This window comes from Myodes glareolus, chromosome 16, assembly GCF_982192425.1.
Source record: "Myodes glareolus chromosome 16, mMyoGla1.1, whole genome shotgun sequence".
NCBI classification, from domain to species: Eukaryota; Metazoa; Chordata; class Mammalia; order Rodentia; family Cricetidae; genus Myodes; species Myodes glareolus.
Genome location: NC_142041.1, coordinates 16,948,234 through 16,968,584, shown reverse-complemented (window position 1 = coordinate 16,968,584; position 20,351 = coordinate 16,948,234). Strand labels below are relative to the sequence as shown.

Below are 20,351 nucleotides of genomic sequence, written 5' to 3'. Positions count from 1 at the left end.
CATATGTGTCTCATACATATAAACATACACACAAAAGAGACATGTGGAGTCTAAGAAGGTTGTTTTGAGTTTCTTAGATCCTGAGTTTTGGATGCCTGCTTGTCTTCATTTTGATTAAAAAAAAAAATCTTCCTGAGAGGGACCATTAAGACTCAGGTGAAGCTGGGCAGTGGTAGCACAGGTCTTTAATCCCAGTAGAGGCAGACAGATCTCTGAGTTTAAGCCTTGCCTGGTCTACAAAGTTAGTTCCAGGACAGTCAGGGCTACACAGAGAAACCCTGTCTCGAAAAAAAAAAAAAAAAAAAAAGACTCAGGTGAAAGGTAATCGTAATGAAGATACAGAAGGGGGGGGTTACGCCCTCAGAGGGCAGAGAATGGCGGTGGCACCTGAAAGGAGGGGGCACCCCAGCAGAGACTGTGGGGGAAAGAGAAACGGCAGGTGGAAGGCGCAGGCAGGCTTCTAAGGTGACAGGCCAGCTTGTCTCCGTACCACACCGCTCATAGGTAGCTTTAGAACTGTCCAGATCCAGCCTGCCTTCTGCTCACACCCCTCCCTCAGGACTAGCTCACACCTGTCCTAGAGGCAGACAAAAGGTTTTTGTTTTGTTTTTTGAGAATTCTTTTATTGTGTGGAAGGAATGAGTGAAAAAGAGGAATTTAAACAAAAGCCAGAAAAGATGTCTGACTCCTGAACTCTGACCCCAGCCTGTCTGCCAAAGGCCGCCTCCCTCCAGCGAACAGGCTCAGAGGTGTGCCAACTCAGCAGCTGGACTCCATGGGAGTGAGGGCTTCAGGGCCCGCTTCCCAGGAAGAAGGGCGGACAATATCTCTGCCTTTAAACACAAACAAGCGCATAGCTGTGAGTCACAAATTACTCCGTCTCTGCAGGAGGTCCTTCCTGAGATTTGTTTGGGCCTCTGCAGGAGAATTGGCTCCTTTTTCAGTTAGATTACAGAAAAGCTAAGGCCAACCAGGAGCAGGGAGGAAGCTGTCACGTGGTGTCTTGCAGAGCGTGACCTGCCAGTCACAGCCCCAGTGAGTGGATGCCAGGGGCAGAAGCACTCAGAGTGGGTTGAAGGCAGGGACTGCGCACCAGAATTCAGTATCAGAGAAGCACGCCTCCCATTCTGTTCCTTGCTCTTTGTTTGGGGCCTTTCCAGGCCTTTCTGCACCCTCGGGTCTACAATCTCATCTGATCCCATTGACACACTTTCCTCTCATCTTCCTTCCTAACCTGCTGTGGGACAATGGTCTTTTATCCTGTCACTTGTATTGTTTTTAATAAAATGCTGATTGACCAGTAACCAGGCAGGAAGTAGAGGCGTAGCAACGAGAATGCTGGGAAGAGGGAAGCACATCACAGCGTGACCGCGGCCACTAGTCCAGGCAGAGACTGCTAGAGCGGTGCAGGTTCCTCGTGGCAGAGGGCGGTGGAGTCGGCGGATAAAAGGCTTTCAGGACATAGTAAATAGACGTAAGACTAAACATAAAGGTAAACATTTATTACTTAAAGGAGAGACAGAAAGACAGAGAGACATGGAGACAGACATAGAGGAGACATGTGTGCACACGCCAAGAGAGGGAACAGAAGGAAAAGGGTTAAGATGGCGACCAGAGGTCAGAAGTGGCTCGGAGTGGGCGTGGCTTGCCCCTTAAAGGGACCAGACCAAAAGAATAACAGCACAGATGCAAGATGTGACTGACTTGAAAAAGGTACCAAGCCCCATGGCTAACACAGACAAGAATAATGGGTTAATGTAAGATGTAAGAATTAATTAATAAAAAGCCCGAGCTACTAGGCCAACCAGTTTATGATTAATGTAGACCTCTGTGTGTTTCTTTGGAACTTAACAGCTGCAGGACCGGGTGGGACAGAAACCTCAGACCACACTAACCCACTCTGCTCACATAACTACGGCAACACAGGGATGGGAGACGACTATAGAGGAATGATTTTACGTCTCAGAACTAGCCAGCACTTTCAGAAGAATAAGGAAATGTATAAGACAGTGGATTTTGCAAAACCATGACCTTATCTCTTTCCCAACGTCATTGCTACAAGTATAAGTCTCTGTGATTTTGCGTGTGCCAATCATGACTCGGCTCTGCAGGCTCGGCACTTCTGTGTTCCATGACTCTGCTCCACCCTTGTGACCTGAAAGCGGGCATCTGCCAAAGGTAAGGGAATGAGCTTAACTGGGTTCCGACAAGACGCTGTTTAGGGATGCTGACATTTTAATTTTATGTAATCCCAGGTCATAAAACATTCTTTTTTATCCAAAATATTTATAGATATAGGACTGTGGTGTAAGTCTATGGTAGCGCATCCATGAGGCTCTGGGTTGGGTTCCCCCAGCACTCCTAACATTATAACTGTATTCTCTATTTCATGAGTCACGCAAAACCCAGGTTTGATTTATGCATGAATAGGGTAGCCAGGGTCGTCTACATGCTTCCTTCCAAGGTCTTTGAGGTCAAGTGTTCCGGTTTCCCCTGGATAACTTTGCCTGAACTGAGAGCTTCTGTACCCATAATCCAGCGAGAACGTCCTCTACTCCACAGACTGTCACCTCCTTAGGAGCTCCCAAGCTTCAAAGGTGGATCATAGAACCACAATATGTTTTAGTGTATGTATGTCTCCGTGTGGGGGGGCATGCTCATCAACATGCATTTGTATGCATGCAGAAATCAAGGGACAACTTTGAATGTCATCCTCAGGGACACCATCTACCCCCTTTACTGCAAGATTGGTCATTGTCCTGGAGCTTGCTAATTAGTCTAGTCTGGTTGACCAGCCGGTCCCAGGGACCCTCCTATCGTTACTTCCCAGTTCTGAGATTACAATGCATGACATTTCCCCATGGAAATTCTGGGTTCTGGGGATTGGACTCAGTTTTGTATGCTCAGGAGGCACACACCTTACAGACTGAGCCATCCCCACGCGCCCAGCAGCCCGTTATTACAGAAAGGAGAGAAATCAGCCCTTCCCTTTAGAAGCCGACACAGCTCTCTCATCACCAAGGACACTGTCACTCAAAGCCACTCCTTAACTCCCTGTAATGACTCTGTTTGCCCTAGTCTCCCAAGGTCAGGAGGGAAATGCCAGAAAGGGCAATAGTCTACAGAACGTAGGAACACAAGGCCTGGCTACCTGCTTGGAATACTGAGAAATGAACAAGGAACAAACACCATGGTGATTTAACCTGCCTGGGATCAAAGCTTCCAAGCCCTGGACCAAGTTCTTCAGTCCTTGTGGGCACTGATTTTGTTTCCTTAAAAAACCTCTGAAGGGAGGTGTCTCCCCATTAGACAAAGAAAGGAAATACACGACCTTCCTCAGTATACCGTTTCCTCAGCCACTGAAGGCCTACTTGCGGTCGTGGCGTGCTTGCTACTCTATACTAAGTGATGCCATGCTAGCTGCCCACTTCTGAAGGCTCCTTGTAGTGTATCTATACGACAGAGAACACCCAACAACTGATTTCCATTTTGTCACAGAGGCTCATTCACCTACACCCTGAGTCGAAACTTTCACAGGCTAAAGCCCTGTGAAACTTCAGCCACATTCCAAGAATGGAGGCGGGGTTTAAATACCACTCTCCTCATAAAAAGCTTCAATCCCCAGCTGGAACGGCCCCTTCCCTTCTCCTGCTTTCCAAGCACAATCTCCGAAGGGCTGGTATTATGTTCTCATTGCACCTTTGACCTTTCTCAGGCTGTGGAGACATGACTAGCTTCAAACAGGGTTCCTGTGGTCACATGTTCCCCGACAGGAAGACAGTGTTCCTTACACAAGGCCATTTGGAATGGGAAAAGTCCTTCCGGAGAATAGGAAGTGTCCATGGGCAGTGGAGCCTAGGGAATATGAGCAGTGTGTGCTGGAAGTTGCTCTTGGGACGTATCCACAGGGACGGGTACCGGTGCCGAATGCTTGAATGTTCACATTGCTGGTCTCTGTTCTAGGAGCCAGAACCCATTCTCCAGACCGACTTCTCATCCCTTATCTGTGTACGAACTGACCTTTGACAATGAGGTTATTTATTTCATCTTTATATTTAGCACTGAGGAAATCTTTAACCAAGACTTATTAAGTAAATGAATAAACAAACGAAAAGCCCTCTCTCAGAATTTAGCGAGTATTTGCCTAATTGCCCTCATGATTGCCAAGAGAGACTATAAGCTATCTTTCCACGGAGCTGTAAAAAGTCCCCTGACCTCACTGACTGCCTTCTTTGTAAACCTGAGTAAACTCAGGATCGTTACCATAAATCTGCTTTCAGGGCAAGAGAGTGAAGGAAAGGGGACAGAAGAGGCAGCCATCAAACCTGTACTTTTTATCAGCAAAGCAGTGACTTTTCCAGAACCCCACTGACCCCTGCTTCAGTACACTGACTAGAACCCACTGACTCCCCACTTTAGTACACTGACAGGAACCCACTGACACCCCACTCCAGTACACTGACTAGAACCCACTGACACCCACTCCAGTACACTGACTAGAACTCACTGACACCCACTCCAGTACACTGACTAGAACCCACTGACACCCCACTCCAGTACACTGACTAGAACCCACTGACCCCCACTTCCGTACACTGACTAGAACCCACTGACCCCCTCTTCCGTACACTGACTAGAACCCACTGACACCCACTCCAGTACACTGACTAGAACCCACTGACACCCACTCCAGTACACTGACTAGAACCCACTGACCCCCTCTTCAGTACACTGACTAGAACCCACTGACCCCCTCTTCAGTACACTGACTAGAACCCACTGACCCCCACTCCAGTACACTGCACCTCCATCGGTTCACCTCCTGCCAGTGAACCTGAGTATTCATTATTTTTCATTTGCCCCCTCATAAAGAGGAGAGGTGGCATACTGGGTATGGGAGGACCAAGCTAAATACTACCACAGATCCTTAAATAATTCTATGGACACAGTACTCTACCCTCTGCTAAAATACATCACAGAACTAAAGGAACCAAACCAAAGTGGAGCTCATTATGCAGCGATGACAGTCACCCCAGAAACTTCCCGACACAGCAACCTAATCAGTGGCTTTTACAAAAGGCTCCCCAGGGAGAAAACATCCCACATAGGCTACTGACACAATCTGCTGCTGAGAGAGAAGACACAGTCTTGATGTCCCCTTCCAGACAGTACACATAGTCACATCACAAACAGAGGCTTTGTTTATTTGGTTTTGGAGACGGGATCTCACTATGAAGCTCCCCCACTGGCCTGAAACTCACTCAGGCTGACCTCAAAGTCACAGAGAGTTCTTAGAAAATCTGCCTGCCTCAGCCTGCTGAGGACTGGGCTTAAAGGCCTTTCTCACCACACCGTGGCGTACAGATAAAATTAAGAATAACCTTTTGCTTTTCTGACGGAAGACAGCTAAGATTTAGACAGAAACCTCTGCGCAGGCTGGGAGGGTTGATGATAGTTCCCTCCAGTCCCCACAAGTAGTGTTAAAAGTACAAGCAAGACTGAGCCAAGCAACACTTAGCGATGTACTGTGTCAGCAACAAGGAACTCGGGCTCCTTGTTCCAGCTCCAGCTCCCAGTGTTTGGAGTGGCTCACAAGCTAAGATGATTTTGATATTACTACATGGGTGGGAAGGCAGATTAGAAGAATCCTATTTGGCAACCTGTGAAGATCACATGAAACATTTGAGCCCACAAAGGAAGCGATGGGATCCTATTTTACCTGTTCACATAGGAGTTCTCTGGGGCTGCTTTGGGGCAACATGGCAAAGGTCAAGACTTGACTTGGAGCATAGGCCTCCAGGGACTTTGAACTCTAAAACATTTACTGCCTGCTTCTTTCCCAAAAGCACTTGGCTGCCCAGAGAGTGAGTGAGACTCCGTCAGCCTAGGCTGTTGCTGGAGAGAAAATAAACCTCGATAGGGCTCATGATCTCCCTAGGCTGTGAGTGCAGCAGCCTTCTCCTTCTGTAGGTGACACAGTCTAATCCAAGGGTGGCCGCCGCCACCCCCTGGCGATGTTCAAGTTGCCTTCTGAAGATTCTGGTGGCTGTAAGTTCTATCTGCCCCGAGGAAGGTTGGGGTTGCTCAGAAAACTGAAGTGCAAAGTTGGGGAATGGGGAGACGGAAGTGGATGGAAGAGGCTTGAGAAGTCAAAGAAGGGGCTTTCTGGGGGGACCACATTTTGCATATGTAAAAAATAGCCTGGCTGCAAAGGAAGCAGACCGAGGAGGGTTCAATTTCTGCTCTGTGGGAACAGACTTGTTTCTCCCTAGGAGACCTCTGACGGACCTACACAAGGCCAGCCCATGGGGAACTGTGAGTAGGAGATTCTATGGAGCGAGACCCCTATTGTTCTGCCATTTGGTGGAGCTGTGTGGGAGAGATCTCAAAGGTTCATCAGTCTTTCCCATGATTGAAAAAATAGAAGATGGAAGTGGAGGAATACCGGAGAAAGAGGGGAAAGAGACAATTACAACAGTGTATGACAAGAATATTGACTATTTGATTCTGACATTGCCCAACTGACACCCCCATTCTTCAGGTGGAGCCCTCGGGTGTCAGCTGTGCAGCCATGCCTGGACTTTATGTAGGTGTTAGGCTTCAAATCGGGGACTCATGCTTGCTCAGCTATCACTGAACCCTGAGTTCCCTCCCCCCAGCCCCAACTGTCTGCATTGTTAAAGCCTCCCTGGTGGTTCAAATGTGCAGGAACAATTGGACAACTCTGTTCTCGGGCTTCTGAGTCCATCGACAATGTGAGACCCAGGCATCCACGCTTTGGCAAGGTCTACTGTGAAGAAATACCAAGGACAGACAAGATCCCTAACGTGACAGAGTCTATTTTCTGAGAGATAAGCTACTCGGTATCACTTCAAAGGGAACGGAACTGCCATCTTGAATTGGTGGGTTTTCAGACCGCTAGAAGGCAGCGGAGTGTTAATGTGGGTGAGAGTCAGAAGTCACAGAGGTTTGGTCTAACGAGTGCTTTGTGACTACAGAACAAGAGATGTAAGTATCGTTAGAAATTAGAGAGCTACTACTTCCTCTATGGAGCTGAACACGAGAACTGAATTACTTACTGGGAGCGAGAAAGGGGTCATTCATACAGTGATTCCAAGAGAAAACTTGGTGATTACTCACTGCTCCTAGTGGCTAGAAAACACTGAAACCATCTACCAGGACCCATCTAAAAACTAACTACCATACAGGTTCACTTCACATGCAAGCACCTAGAACAAACAGCTATTCAAGGTTTACAATGCTGAAAAATGCATTTGCCAAGAAACAAAATGAAACATACTGAAATCCGAAAAGCAGTCGACTACAGAGTCATCTTGACAGTGGAGAAAAAAAGATTTGCTAGTGTTTGATTTTCATTCCTGTGAGTTGTCTCTTAACCAGAGACAGGATGGTAATATGTACACACACACACACATACACACACACCTCATACACACACACCTCACACATACATAAACACACACTTCACACACATACACACACCACACACACACACACACACACACACACACACACACCACACACCCCTCACACACATACACACAAAAATGACAAAGCTTAGAGTTTAGAGCACAAGAAGATTAGAATCCCGACCCTATTAGGTTTTGGTAGGTGTCTTTGAGGAAGGACAACTCAGCTTTAAAAGAGGGATGAGGAAGAGATAGTGCTGGTGATGATTGATAATGGTGACTGGTGATGGTGACGATGGTGATAGTGACCATGATGGTGATTGTGGTGATGATGGTGATAGTTATGGTCCTAATGGCTATGGTAATGATGACAATAATTTCTGCACCCCTCTGTTTGGTTATTTTTTTTATCTCTCTGGTCACCCTGGAAAATCTCTGATCATTTACTCCCCTTTATAAAATCCTATCTTATCTCTGTAAGCGCTCCACGTGATCACTTGGCATTCTCTGTGTGTTCGGTCGCTGAAGTCCCTGGAACAGCTGCGTGACAACTGTGGACCTGGCTCTGAGCCCCGCCCAGTGTATCACTTCCCCAATGTCCGCTGATCACCAAGGGTACTTCATAGTAACAATGAAGCTCCCGGGGCTCTAACGAGAGATTTCTTCCTCCAGAAAGTTCACCCAGTTCTCCGGGATCCAGGGGCAAAGGGCGCTACTGACCCACAGTGACTTCAGTAGGATGTAAGATCTTTCTTAGCATCTAAGAGCTCTTGTTTCAGGACCAGCATCAATTTATTTTCTGCAACCTTTTTATATAGCTTACTATCTGGTAGGAACCTTCCCTCTTCTTTTCTTTTCCACTCCAAAATATTCTAAGTTCTCCACAATTGTTTCATTTTCTGAATGAATCCTGAACCATTAAATCTTGAATTCTTTTAAATTATCCACTCTCAGACTTTCTTAAAGCGAAGCATTCTGTGAGAATCCGTGATGGCGTGTTAGTAGCCAAACCACACCAATGAATGAACTAATAAACAAAAAAATAAGGCCCCAGTGTTATGTTACACACTCTGAAGAATTCAGTCAGATACTGTTTGGAAGAAATTGAAGGAGTCTCATGACCTCTAGTTCATAAGCGCAGGACAGTGTTGCAGGTCCTAAGTAAAGAAATTCCAAATGATTTGCCAATGAGTGCTGGGAAAAAGGAGCAAGTTGCTAGAAGAACAAGACCCCCTATCCCCCACTCGGAAGCCATTGACTCAGCACTGATCACAGAGGAATGTGGTTTTGCAAGACACACTGTCCTGCCCAGCACACAATACCCTTCTACATCAGATTATGGTGGAGGCTGGATGCAAAACCCATCACTATCCCAGGAGTACCCAACAATCCTGTGCTGACACAATTGGAACATTAGAAAGGAGAGAATTCATTGCTATGGTCTAGAAATTGTGTTAAAACAAGGAAAGACCATCTTGCCAATTAAGAAAAACCAGTGAACTGCTGTGTCCTGTAGATAACGCACAAAACAAGATGAGAGATCATGTGAACAAGAGTTGCCCCCAAAGAGCCCAGGAAAAGAGAGGCAGACAGGTAAGATGTCTTACCATAAGCACGATAGTAGCACAGCTGTTGGGCAGGGGCGAAGGTAATCACTCACTTTCTGATCCGCTCTGAAGTCCATGGGAAGGAATACATTCCTGTTACCGTAAACCTGGTCCAAAGCTTACAGCTAAGATGCTAGAGGGGACCCATCTCTAAATGGACATCAAACTGCCTTCTGAGTGTCTGTGTTCCTCTCCTTGACCAGTGCAGCTCTCAGCCTCAGTCTTCTCTTTGCAACGGGCCGTGGTTAATACAGAGACTCGTAAGCGGTCAAAGCGCTGGGCAGTGGCTGTGGTGGTACACTGTATATGTATATGAAATTGTTAGGAATTAAAAAGAGAGAGGCAGAGTGGCAGGCAGAAAGATCTTTAGGGTTCAATGAGCAGGTATGCTGGATAACTGAGAGGAGACTCTAGCCTCGCTACGACTATCTTATCCCTCACTCTAGGAGAAGATTTTTTATATGAATTCTCATGGGAAACTTTGTGGGTCTCAGACAGGTGAATGACTCAGATGCCCAAATGTGGGTCTTAAATAGCTTCTTATCTCATTCACATGGGTGAGCAAGAGTTGCAGGCCAGTGAGTCTAAAGCCATAAAGAATTCAAGTTTGTGTGTAGATTAAGGCGGCTTGGGTCAGGTTTTTGTGGTGGTGAGCAATTCTGACGAACATCTTCTGGATGACCTGCTTCCTAAACTTGAAACTACAGAGACCTTGGTTCATCTTCCTCTGTGGCTTGGTTAGGTCTTCATGAGTGATTTGGGGAGATTACCTGATTGTTAGTGACTACCTGAGGAGCCACCAGCAAGACACCAGGGCTGACCACAAGCTACCGAATAATAGCTTTTCCAACCACGGTGATTCAAAACAAAAGCTCAGAACGTAGATACTGGTGGAATTCTGGCTCTGGACCTTCCCATGGAGGTGCCACACGGTGGCTGCTCAGAACGCTGGACTACCTCTTTGAAGATCACTTTCCCAGTCTGGAGTATGCGCACACACTCTTTCTTTTTGTGGTGTGCTACATCTACACATGCAATCTTCTTGAACAGTACTCTCCAGGTTGTATTATTTTGGAAAATAGATAAAAGCAATTTGCCACCTATGTTTAGTTTGTAGAAGAAACGTCCAACCAGCTAAATTTTGCCGGAATACATTTTGTATCCGCATATAATGTTCTCACCATATACAGAGAGATAGAGACAGTTTTCTGAGGCTATAAAGCCAGCGTTCATTTGTGGCTCATAAAGATGTTCAGAAGGCAGTTATCAAAGGGGATCTCTCAAGGTCTTTTTCAATAATGCCACTGTAATAAGTGTTTAGTCTCTCCAAGTGACTACTTAAAAGGACAAATATAATTTAGATGGATATCTAGCATGACTGGGGACAAAGTCCCATTAGTCATAATGCTTTCTCTCTCCTTTTCCCCTCCCTCCCTCCTTTCCCCTCTCTTCTGTCTTCCTGCATTGCTGACATTGAACTCAGGCCCATGCAAATGCCAGGCAAGCCAGGCAAGCACTCTCCCACTGACCTTGGTCCTAGCCAGATGGTCTCTCTTTTAAAAAATGCTTTGCTTAAAAAAGCTTACCTTCTCCCCTTTCCTACCTCCTGGCCTCCTTCAACACCGGACAATCCAACGAAGCAGCACATTGTTTATACGCTGGGGATATTTCCCCCGAATTAGATCTTTCCTTTCTTAGCCCTGGGTTTCAGTCTCTAACACTAATTTTCTTGCAGCTTTGTGCTTTTGTTCATAGACTTAAATGAACCCACGCACATAAGGCACACGGCCCAGGTTTCCCTTCTAGAGAGTTCCAATTGAACTCTCCTAGTCCTTCAAAGCCAGCTCAGACTCTGCCTTCTCTGGCCCCCAGCCACGATTCTCCCCGGGATATTGCTTGTTGCTCTAACCCACCCACAGTGTAACAATCCCATCCCTGGGGGAGGGGCATAAAACACCAGTTGAGTAACGTGAAATAAAGATTAGATTGATTTTTCAATCCCAAGCGGGAATTCAGAGTCATAATTAAGGGAAATGGCAACAGTTTGTTTCTATCAGTTACAAGTTCAACAAGCAAACAAAAAGGTCGGCTTTTAAAACCTTGGGGCTGATTCTTTGGGGACTCTATTGGGAAGTTCATGGTGGTACATGTCTGTAGTCAGGAGGCCATAGCAGGAGGATTGGGAGTTTGAGGGGAGCTTGGGGTACGGGACAAGTTCCTGGGCAAGCTGAGCTAATTAGTGACACGCTGTCTCAAAGAAAGAAAAAATAAAAGAAGGAAGGAAAGAAGGCGACTGTGCCAGGAAGCTTCTGGTACCACAAGTATATGAAGACACATCTGGTCTTCATTTCCGTGTAGGGTAAAGAGCCTAAAAATATGTGTGATCAGTTTCAAGTCATCAGTTAGAAAACAAAAGCGTTAAGACACGAAAGGAAAAGTATCTGGTAGCAGCAGAAAGGGTGGAGACACAGCCATGTGAACCAAGGTGAAAAGCCGCCGGCTACTTGTCTCACCTCTGCCGTGCACTCCCGTGGTCTCCTCTTCTTCCTTGACTGCTTTGTTTCCGCCAGTACAAGAAAAAGAAACCTGAAGCCAAAATGCCAAAAGTCATGACATCTTCTCTCTTCCTTCGCAAAAACTCAAAGATGGAATTTTGTCAAACTAAAACGTTACTGCACGTCAATCAACAAAATGATAAAAACAAGCAAGGGATGGGGGGAAAATAGTCGAAAAAATAGTCAAAAACCCAAGAGAGGTTCCTGTGCAAATTTGTATAAGGACTTGACAGAAAGGGGGAATCCAGTTGTTTTAAATGGAAAAGGCTCTAATTAGACATTTTCCCTCTTGAAGACACACAAATGATTGGCAAGTGTATAAAAAGCTGTCCCCATTCTTAATCACAGGGAAATCAAAACCATAATGAGGTTCACTTCAGATCTGTCAGCAGAAGAAACAACAACCACAAAGACGACAATGACAACAAAGCAGATGTGAAGCCCGGTCAAGGATGTAGAGAGAGGAGAAGCCTTGGCCAGGAGAGTGATTCTTGCTTGTACTCCTGGCATTTTGGAGGCTGAGACAGTAGGCTTCTCATGAGATCTAGGCCATCCTGGGCTAGACCAAGAACCTGTCTCCAAAAGAAAGTCGCTGAGAATGTGAGCGGGTGAGGACATTACACAACATGATAAGGAAATTTCCTTAATGATTACACAGAATTTCAGTATGACACGGCCATCCTACTTCTTGGTTTACGTTCAAAGGAAATGAAACCCTGTGTCCCGGAGATCTTTCGATTCCTGTGGTCTTCACAGCATTATTCACCGAAGGTGGGACATGGAGGCCACCTGAGTCCCTGTCACCAGAGAAATGGGCAAAGAAACTGTGAGACCGACCCTAAGATGGACTGCAGAGTTACCGCTTGTTTGTGAGATCTAGAAACGTTGAATTCACAGAAATAGAAGTGCGAAAGGTGGTTCTGAGGGCAAGAGCGAGAGAAGGGAAGATGCTGGGCACAGGAAGCGGGCGCAGGAAGATGTTGGTCAATCAGAAGACAGATGAGTCCCAGCTATCTGCTCAACCGCGCAGTGACTATGTTAAGTGATACCTCATTTTATATTTGAAATTTCTTGTGAAAGCGATTATAACTGTTCTTTCCTATGTGTGTGTACACATGTGTGGGTACATATGTGTGGGGGGGAGGTGTTCATGTTTATGTGAACGCACACGTGGAGATCAGAAGTCACCATCAGATTTATATATTCTTTTACCATTCCCTTCTTTTTTAAGACAAGGTTTCTCACTGAACCTGGACCCTACCCATTCTGCTAGACTGGTTAGCGAATCACGAGGATGTACCTCTAGTTCCTCCCAGGACTGGGGCTATAGACACACACCACCATGCCCAGCTTTCTATGTAGGAGCCAAGGCTCTGAACTCCAGTCCTTGGGTGGTAGCTCACTGGGTAGAGTGAGTGTCAAATATGCGTGAGGCAAGGGTTTGATCTCCAGCACTGCAAAAACCTGGTGTGGTAGCCTATACCTGCAATGCCAGCGCTCCAGCTCCAGGAGTTGGAGGCAGAGGGTCAGAAGTTCAAGGTCATCTATGACTATCTAGAGAATTCAAAACTAGTCTGAGACTCTGTCTCAAAAAACATACAATAAAAAATAAATAGCAAAAGTTGGGTCCTAGGGCTCACACAGTAGACTTTACCCACTGAGCCATCTTCATAGGCCCTACGTCTAAGTAGTCTGTCAATGTTAGCGTGACTCTCGCCATTTCTTCACAGTGTACACATGGACCCTGTCATCTATTGTTCACTCTCAATACATACAAGTTTACTTGTTAACCACATCTCAATAAAACTAGGGGAAATGACAACCAGAGAAAAATAGCAGTAGCTCGTGATGAATTATATCCTCTCCCCCAACACACACACACACACACACACACACACACACACACACACAGAGGAAGATCTCGCTGATATTATTGCTACCTGAGAATTTTAAGTAGCCCATTAAGTCTTCACTAACCACATACATTGCTCCCACGTTTTCTTCACGTGGATAGACACTCTCATGTTTCCCCCATAAGCCGCTATTTCCCACAGACGTGAAGTTGCCTCAGGTTGTTTTTTTGCTTGTTTTTGTTTTACTATAAAGGATGGTGGCACACTTCTTCAAGGGGCAGGCGGGTTCCCGTTAGTAGCTCAAGCGTGGGTCCCGAGCGACCATCAGTCAGGACATCATCAGGAACCCAGCACTTAGAAAGGACATGGAAACGCTTGATGATTCAGTAAGCTTATTCCTGGAAATAATAAAGGACAATAATCTACACACCGGCCTCAGCGCACATAGTATAAATATTGAGTTTGGAGCATTACCAACTTCTAAGCCCACTCTGACTTAAGCTATGATCCCCTTAGCCGCGCACCTCTGTGTTTGGGATGATTTAAAAAGCAGCTTCCTTCGCTAAGTATCCACAAGGGGTTGTAGGAAAATATCTCAGGAGATTCTAAGGATCATTGTCACCTTTGCGGTGGTGTCCTGAGGAGTCCCCTTGGAATTAGCTTGAGAATTTGTTGAGGTCAGATACTTTTTGAGCGCTGGAAGATTGGGCATGACTAGATTCTTCTCCTTAGGCTCAGTGTCAGGGACGCCTGTCACTCAGGAATACCTGCTCAGCAAGTCCTTTCTGTGGCTCAGTGTATTTTCCTTCGAGTTCACCAGAGAGCAGCATGGTGGTTGACCAAGCAAGCAATTATGCAAAACTGGTGTCTTGTGTAGTAAAAGTGACAGAAGTCTAGAAGCGATGCCAGCCTTATGATTGTGGGAAACCAGTGATGTACCCAGGGATGACCTGGGTAGCCCAGGGGGTAGACAATAAAACTCCAGTCAGCTGAATACTGAGTGGCAGAAAGAGCTGAAGATGGTAACCTGATTGACGGGTTACCCATAGAAAGTTCATGATTGACGGGTTACCCACAGAAAGTTCATTACGTGTCATCTGAAAGCATCCTTAGCCTTGCATTTCAGTCCTCCAGTGCACGGCCAGACATCACCAGTCCTCCAAAGCACATAACCAGACACTCAAGACTCCTCTGCGGTGTGTGTTGCCCAGCTCCTCCCTCTCACCCCATCCTGGCTACTCTCCCATTGCTGTGAAGACAGGCCATGTCGAAGGCAACTTATAAAAGGGAACGTTTGTTGGGGCTCATGGTTTCAGGGGGTTAGAGTCCATGATGGTGGAGCATTAGCTGAGAGCTAGCAACCTGATCTGCAGGCACCAAGCAGTGGGGGAAGGTTTAGCTAACTGGAACCGTGGGAGGTCTCTCGAAACCTCAAAATCCACCCTCACACCCCCCCCCAACAGACCACACTTTCGAGTTCTTTCCAAACAGTTCCACCACATTTGAAACGTGTTCGAATGTGTGAGTCTGCGGGGGTCATTCCCGCTTAAAACACCACACTCTGCATCCAAGAAAGGCAGATTGCTTCCACTTCCAACCCTCATCTCCTCTCTCTCTCTCTCTCTCTCTCTCTCTCTCTCTCTCTCTCTCTCTCTCTCTGTCTCTCTCCTGCAGTGAGAAACCTGATCCCGCTGATGGCTGCCTCAACAGGATCTCCAGTGCGGGTTCCCACCCAGCACTTAGCCCCTACCCTGAAGGACCTTTCTACAGAGGCCCACAGAGGTGAGGAAGGGCAGCAGCAGCTTCCGCGTTGAAGGAGAAGCAGCCAGTTGCATGTAGAATGGAGGGAAAGGAGGCTGGAAGGGCAGACCAGTAGCGAGGAGTGACTGCTGTGCTTGCAGAGGACCCAGTCAATTCCCAGCACTCATGGTGGCTCGTAAGGATCCATAACTCCAGGTCCAGGGGATCTGATGCCCTCTTCTGAATGATATGAGCACCAGCCACATAGCTGGTACACATACACACATGCAAGCCATACATACATACTCACATAGGTTAGGTATACAAACATGTAAGCCGAACACTCAGATACATAAAATAAAAAGTAAATTTAGAAAGTTCTTTAATGAAACAAGGGAAAGGGGAGGGGAGTGGCTGACACCAGGTATGTGTCACACGTGGAGATGAGGAGGTAGGATCTCTTCAGATCAGGATGGGGACTGATCTTTTAGCCTTGGTGGGGGTCCCTCCGGTCTCTGTCTTCTCCAGGGAACTGTCTCAGATGCACCAAGCTCAGACTGACGTTCAGCCCAGATGAATACGAGTCAGTCTGCAGCACACAGGAAAAGAAAGTAAGAATGTTCCGAAGTGCTAATCCCAGGACGCCGAGGCAGCCCCAGGCCTCTGGAGGCAAGGACGGGGTGTTGGTCGGTCTTCAAGGCTGTCAGTCACAAGCGTTCTCTCTTGCAGGGCTGCCTCAGTGTGCACATCCGCCCTGCGCGCCTTCTAGCCAGATGGCCTGCTGCTCCGTAAGCTTACACTGCGCGCTCTCTGTTTCCTGGTGGCCTCTGCTCTGGGTCTATAGTGATGATTCTCCTTTCATGGATGTTGCCCTTTCTTAGGCAGAAGACAGTGTGGTGGAGAATCCTCTGTTAGGTCCCCAGACCACCAGGACCCTTAAGCAACTCTGCTCTTCCCTAGCTCTGGTGTTCACCTTGTGACATCTCCATCCACAGACGGTTCACTCTGGTCTTATAACCCTCCTCCAGTCACTGGGCCCACCCTTCACTGGAAGTCACAGTGCCCTTGAATAGAGGTAGCCACGGCTTATGCTTCCCCTAGCCCTACCTTATCCTATCTCTACACACAGCAACTACCAAGATCTTGTCTACAGAGTGTCAGGAGCTAGGGAGGGCTTTTCTATCCTGTAGCATGTGGGCTCAAGAGAACTCATTGTCCTCAAAGGTTTGGAGGCGGTTAAAGCTGACTGGTCTGACTCAAGATAGCGATGGGGTGAGGAGAGGTGTGGGGGTGGGGGCTTGGGAAAGAGCTAGCTCCTCAGGGCCACATACCAGGCTCTCTTCACTTGGTGGAGCCCAAAGAGCCTGAATCCTGACTGAAATGTTAAGTAAGGGACAGGGGCCCATGCTCATGACCCAAAGAAATGGGGCTTGTTCTAGCCCCCAGATGGGTGAATCTCAAGTGAATTCGTCTGGTCAAAGGTGACAAAGTCACTTTGCAGAACTGGCATATGATGGTTATTGACCATTTCCACCCCTGGCGGCTATGGCAAATGCTCCCTTGTGAATGTAGAATCAAGCCCCGGGCTTGTGCTATAAAAGCAAGCCACTCTGCCAACAGAGCTCACAAAATCTTACAGTAAAATCGAAAGTTTATAACAAATAGATTCTCTTGCAGTTTGCAGGCTGAGTTCGAAGATGACCCTCGTAAAGCCTGTCCCCTGGAGAGCCGTTTTCACATAAAATGTCCCCGAAGTGTGATTTGCTTTTAACCAGCAGAATCTGGCAAATGAAGAGGTTTTTCTCAGATGTGATTGAGACTCCAAGTTAGCTCATCTTCAACTAGTTCAAGAAGAGACATTCCGGGTCTCAGCAAACCTGACTTTGTCAGATGGAGACAAAAGCCATTTTAAGGAGAGATGACCACCTCCCTCCCACTAGAGACTTTTCTTGATGATGTGATCAGTCATGTTGCAGATGTCTACATGGCAACCAGCAGGTAGTTTGTAGGATCTGTAGAGACATCTAGGTCATGAGGTCAGCCTCCAGTTGACGGATAGCAAAATGTTGGTGATTCCATCCATACAGGCCTGGGGAAACGAAGTCTGCCAACAGGCTCGCCAATCACAGAAGACAAGTCTGTTCAAGCCAGCCCTCCAGATGATAACACAGTCCAGCTATTGTCTTCATTGTGACTTGTGACGTCCCAAGCAAAGAATCATTCCTGGATTCCCGGCCCAAAGAATGGAGAGGCAAATAAATAGTGTGGCAGGCTCTTTGTTCTCTTCTCTTCTCTTGCGGATACGTCACATACCCACAATTCTCATTCCTAAAGATGCAAGAAAGACGTTAAGATTTCCGAGTCAACTCTGTGTATCAGGGAAGAATGTATTTGGTCGTCAGAAACTTTGGGAGAATTTCTGAAAGTTCAAAAATAAAAAGTTTAGGCCGAGCATGGTGCATGCCTTTAGTCCTAGCACTTGGGAGGCAGAGGCAGGGAAATCTCAGTAAGTCTGAGGCCAACTTGGTCTTCGATGACATTTCCAAGCCAGTCAGGGATACATAGTACACCATGTCTCCAAAAAATCGTGTGTGTGTGTGTGTGTGTGTGTGTGTGTGTAAAGTTTAAATTAATACCTGGAAATAGACACTTTCTTAGAAAAGCTGAGTTTTGCTTGTTTGGAAAAAATACTCTGGCAGACTACTTGTTTGTTGCTTAGGGCATACATACACTAGCAAAAGTTAAGATATATCTGAATTTTTCTACATTTAGAATTTAGAGGTGTGGCAACTGTTTTCATTAGTCCATTGTTATTAACTCAGGAAAACTATCCCAGAATATTTTTATTCACCCTCTTTTTTATTCAAAAGGTAACATACACATACACTGTCACGTGGTCTTTTCCTCACTAAAACAGCACACCTTGGAGCTCTCTCTGTGTCCATGCACAGTCTTCCTCTGTGTCTTTATCTGCAGTATGATATGTCATTGTGTGCGTAGAGATACCACAGTTGATTCAACTTGTTTCTTCCGCAGAGACATTCGGATTGCACGTAAGTTTTTTTTCTATTATACACTGTACAAAAGGGGACAAACGCGCTGCTAATTTTGAACACATGCAGATGAGTCCACAAGACAGGTCCCAGAATGAGACTTCTGGGTAGACGGATGAAGGCATGTGGAATTATATAAATATTGACGATTTCCTTCCCTTTTACTCCAGCCACCGATGAGCGGCATTTCCCCACAGCCTCTAAAAAGGAGGTGTTATCAAACTGGGTTTCTCCTGTCTTGAAAGGTGAGAAGACATCACACTATGCTTACTTCTGTTGTTGTTTGGTTTTTTATTTTTTTCCTAAGTGATGCTTACACGCCATAGAACCGTGGGAGGAATGGGAGAATGGAAAAACAAACTGTGGTAGACATACATGATGGAGTATTGTCAGCAATTAAGAAGACTGTACAGTCCTTTGTAAGAAAATTAATGAACTTTGTAAGAAAATTAATAAGGTTATCATGCTGAGAAAATTAAACCAGAATCGGAATGAAAAGTGTTACATGTTTACTCACCTATGTAGACACTAAAGAAAAGGGAACTTGTCCAAATCTTTAATTTATATAAATAAATACCTATATGTAAATAAGTAAGTTTTTAAAAAGCTGAGGACACTCTGGGGGAAACAGAGGAGCGGCCCTATACTTAGTATTTTTCACAAATCTATTTTAACACTACAGCAGGTCATACTGGCACAGGGCAGATCAACAGAACAAAAGACATTTCAGATGACACGGGAGGAAGTCAATGGACATGTGGAAAACCATTTAGCAGTGATAGAAACGATGCCTCCTCACCCACCTCTTCCCTATGCCCAAATCAATTCCTAGTAGATTAAAGATTTAATTTTTGAAATCTCATGTTTTATTTAATACTTTGCTTTGGAGGTCCTTCTGAGCATAGCAACAAGGCAATCTAAAGGGAAAACACTGGTAAATTTGACATTACCAATGTGATGGGTTTGTGTAAAACTATAGAACTCAAATGAAGTTTTAAAACAATACTATCCTTTCTAAAAATGACACACTAGAAAAAGTTAATAAAATATATGGCAGGTGAGCATTAAAATCGCAATGATATGAAGAGCTTTTGGAGGGCCGTAGAAATGAATGTGGGGAGAGAAGGTGGTCCATAGGAGTGTAGGTTTCCATGGAGACCACAGGCATCAGGTTCTCCTGGACCTGGAGTTACAGGTGACTGAGAACCAACCACTAGATGTGGGTGCTGGGAACTGAGCTCAGGGACTCTACAAGAGCAGAGTGCTCCTAATCACTGGCCACCTCTCTCATGCATAAAGAGCTAGCCCAATCAATATAGACAAGTATCTTATGGAGGCAATGGTTCTTCTCAAAGACCAGCTACAAAGGGCCAACCAGCATGGATAAGCCAAGAAATGCAAGCAAAACATTAAAACGTTACTTTCCACCTACCAGAGGCATAGAGATGAGTGATACCAACTCCAGCAGCAAAGAGGCTTTCTATTGGTGAGAGCATAAATTGACTTCCCTAGCAAAACATACTTCAATACATACAGTTTTCATTCCAACAACTTTATGCCTATGAATTTAATCTAATAACTGCACATCTTTTTACAGATTTGTATAAAGAAAAACCTGGAAACACTGTAGATATATATGCATGGTAGAATACAATTAAATAAGCCACGGTATAGACTTGTAAGTCAGTCACTACTGACAAAGGTCAGGAAATACTGAGGAGTGGAAGCACATCACAAAACACACTCATAGTCTGAATCCTTTCGGGGGAACCTTTTGGGGGAACCTGGATTACGTTCTCAAAAGGCAGGGCTATCAAAGTTTATACCAACATGGCCACTACAATTGAAACACACTCATAGTTTGAATCCTTTAGGTAGAACTGGAATGATATTCTCAAAAGGTAGGGATATGAAGGCTTATACCAACATGGCCACCACAACTGGGGTGACCCAATCTCTCTGAACCCAGAACGCGCAATGCTCAATGCTTTAAAAATGGATTTGCTGTGGGCTGCAAAGTTGGTGGGGTTAAGAGCGCTTATTGCTCTTGCAGAGGAACCATGTGCTGGGTTCATAACCGTCCATAACTCCAGTTTCAGGGGATCTAATGCCC

The 20,351-nt window shown here is 45.9% G+C and overlaps 1 long non-coding RNA gene across 1 annotated transcript; it reads left to right on the top strand.

The window, feature by feature from the left end:
• Nucleotides 1–1,858: 1,858 nt before the first annotated feature.
• LOC146891407 (uncharacterized) lies at nt 1,859–16,457 on the top strand. Its single transcript, XR_015735087.1, has 3 exons — nt 1,859–2,178; nt 15,120–15,227; nt 15,915–16,457. It is a non-coding gene; the product is annotated as an uncharacterized LOC146891407 (long non-coding RNA).
• Nucleotides 16,458–20,351: the final 3,894 nt, after the last annotated feature.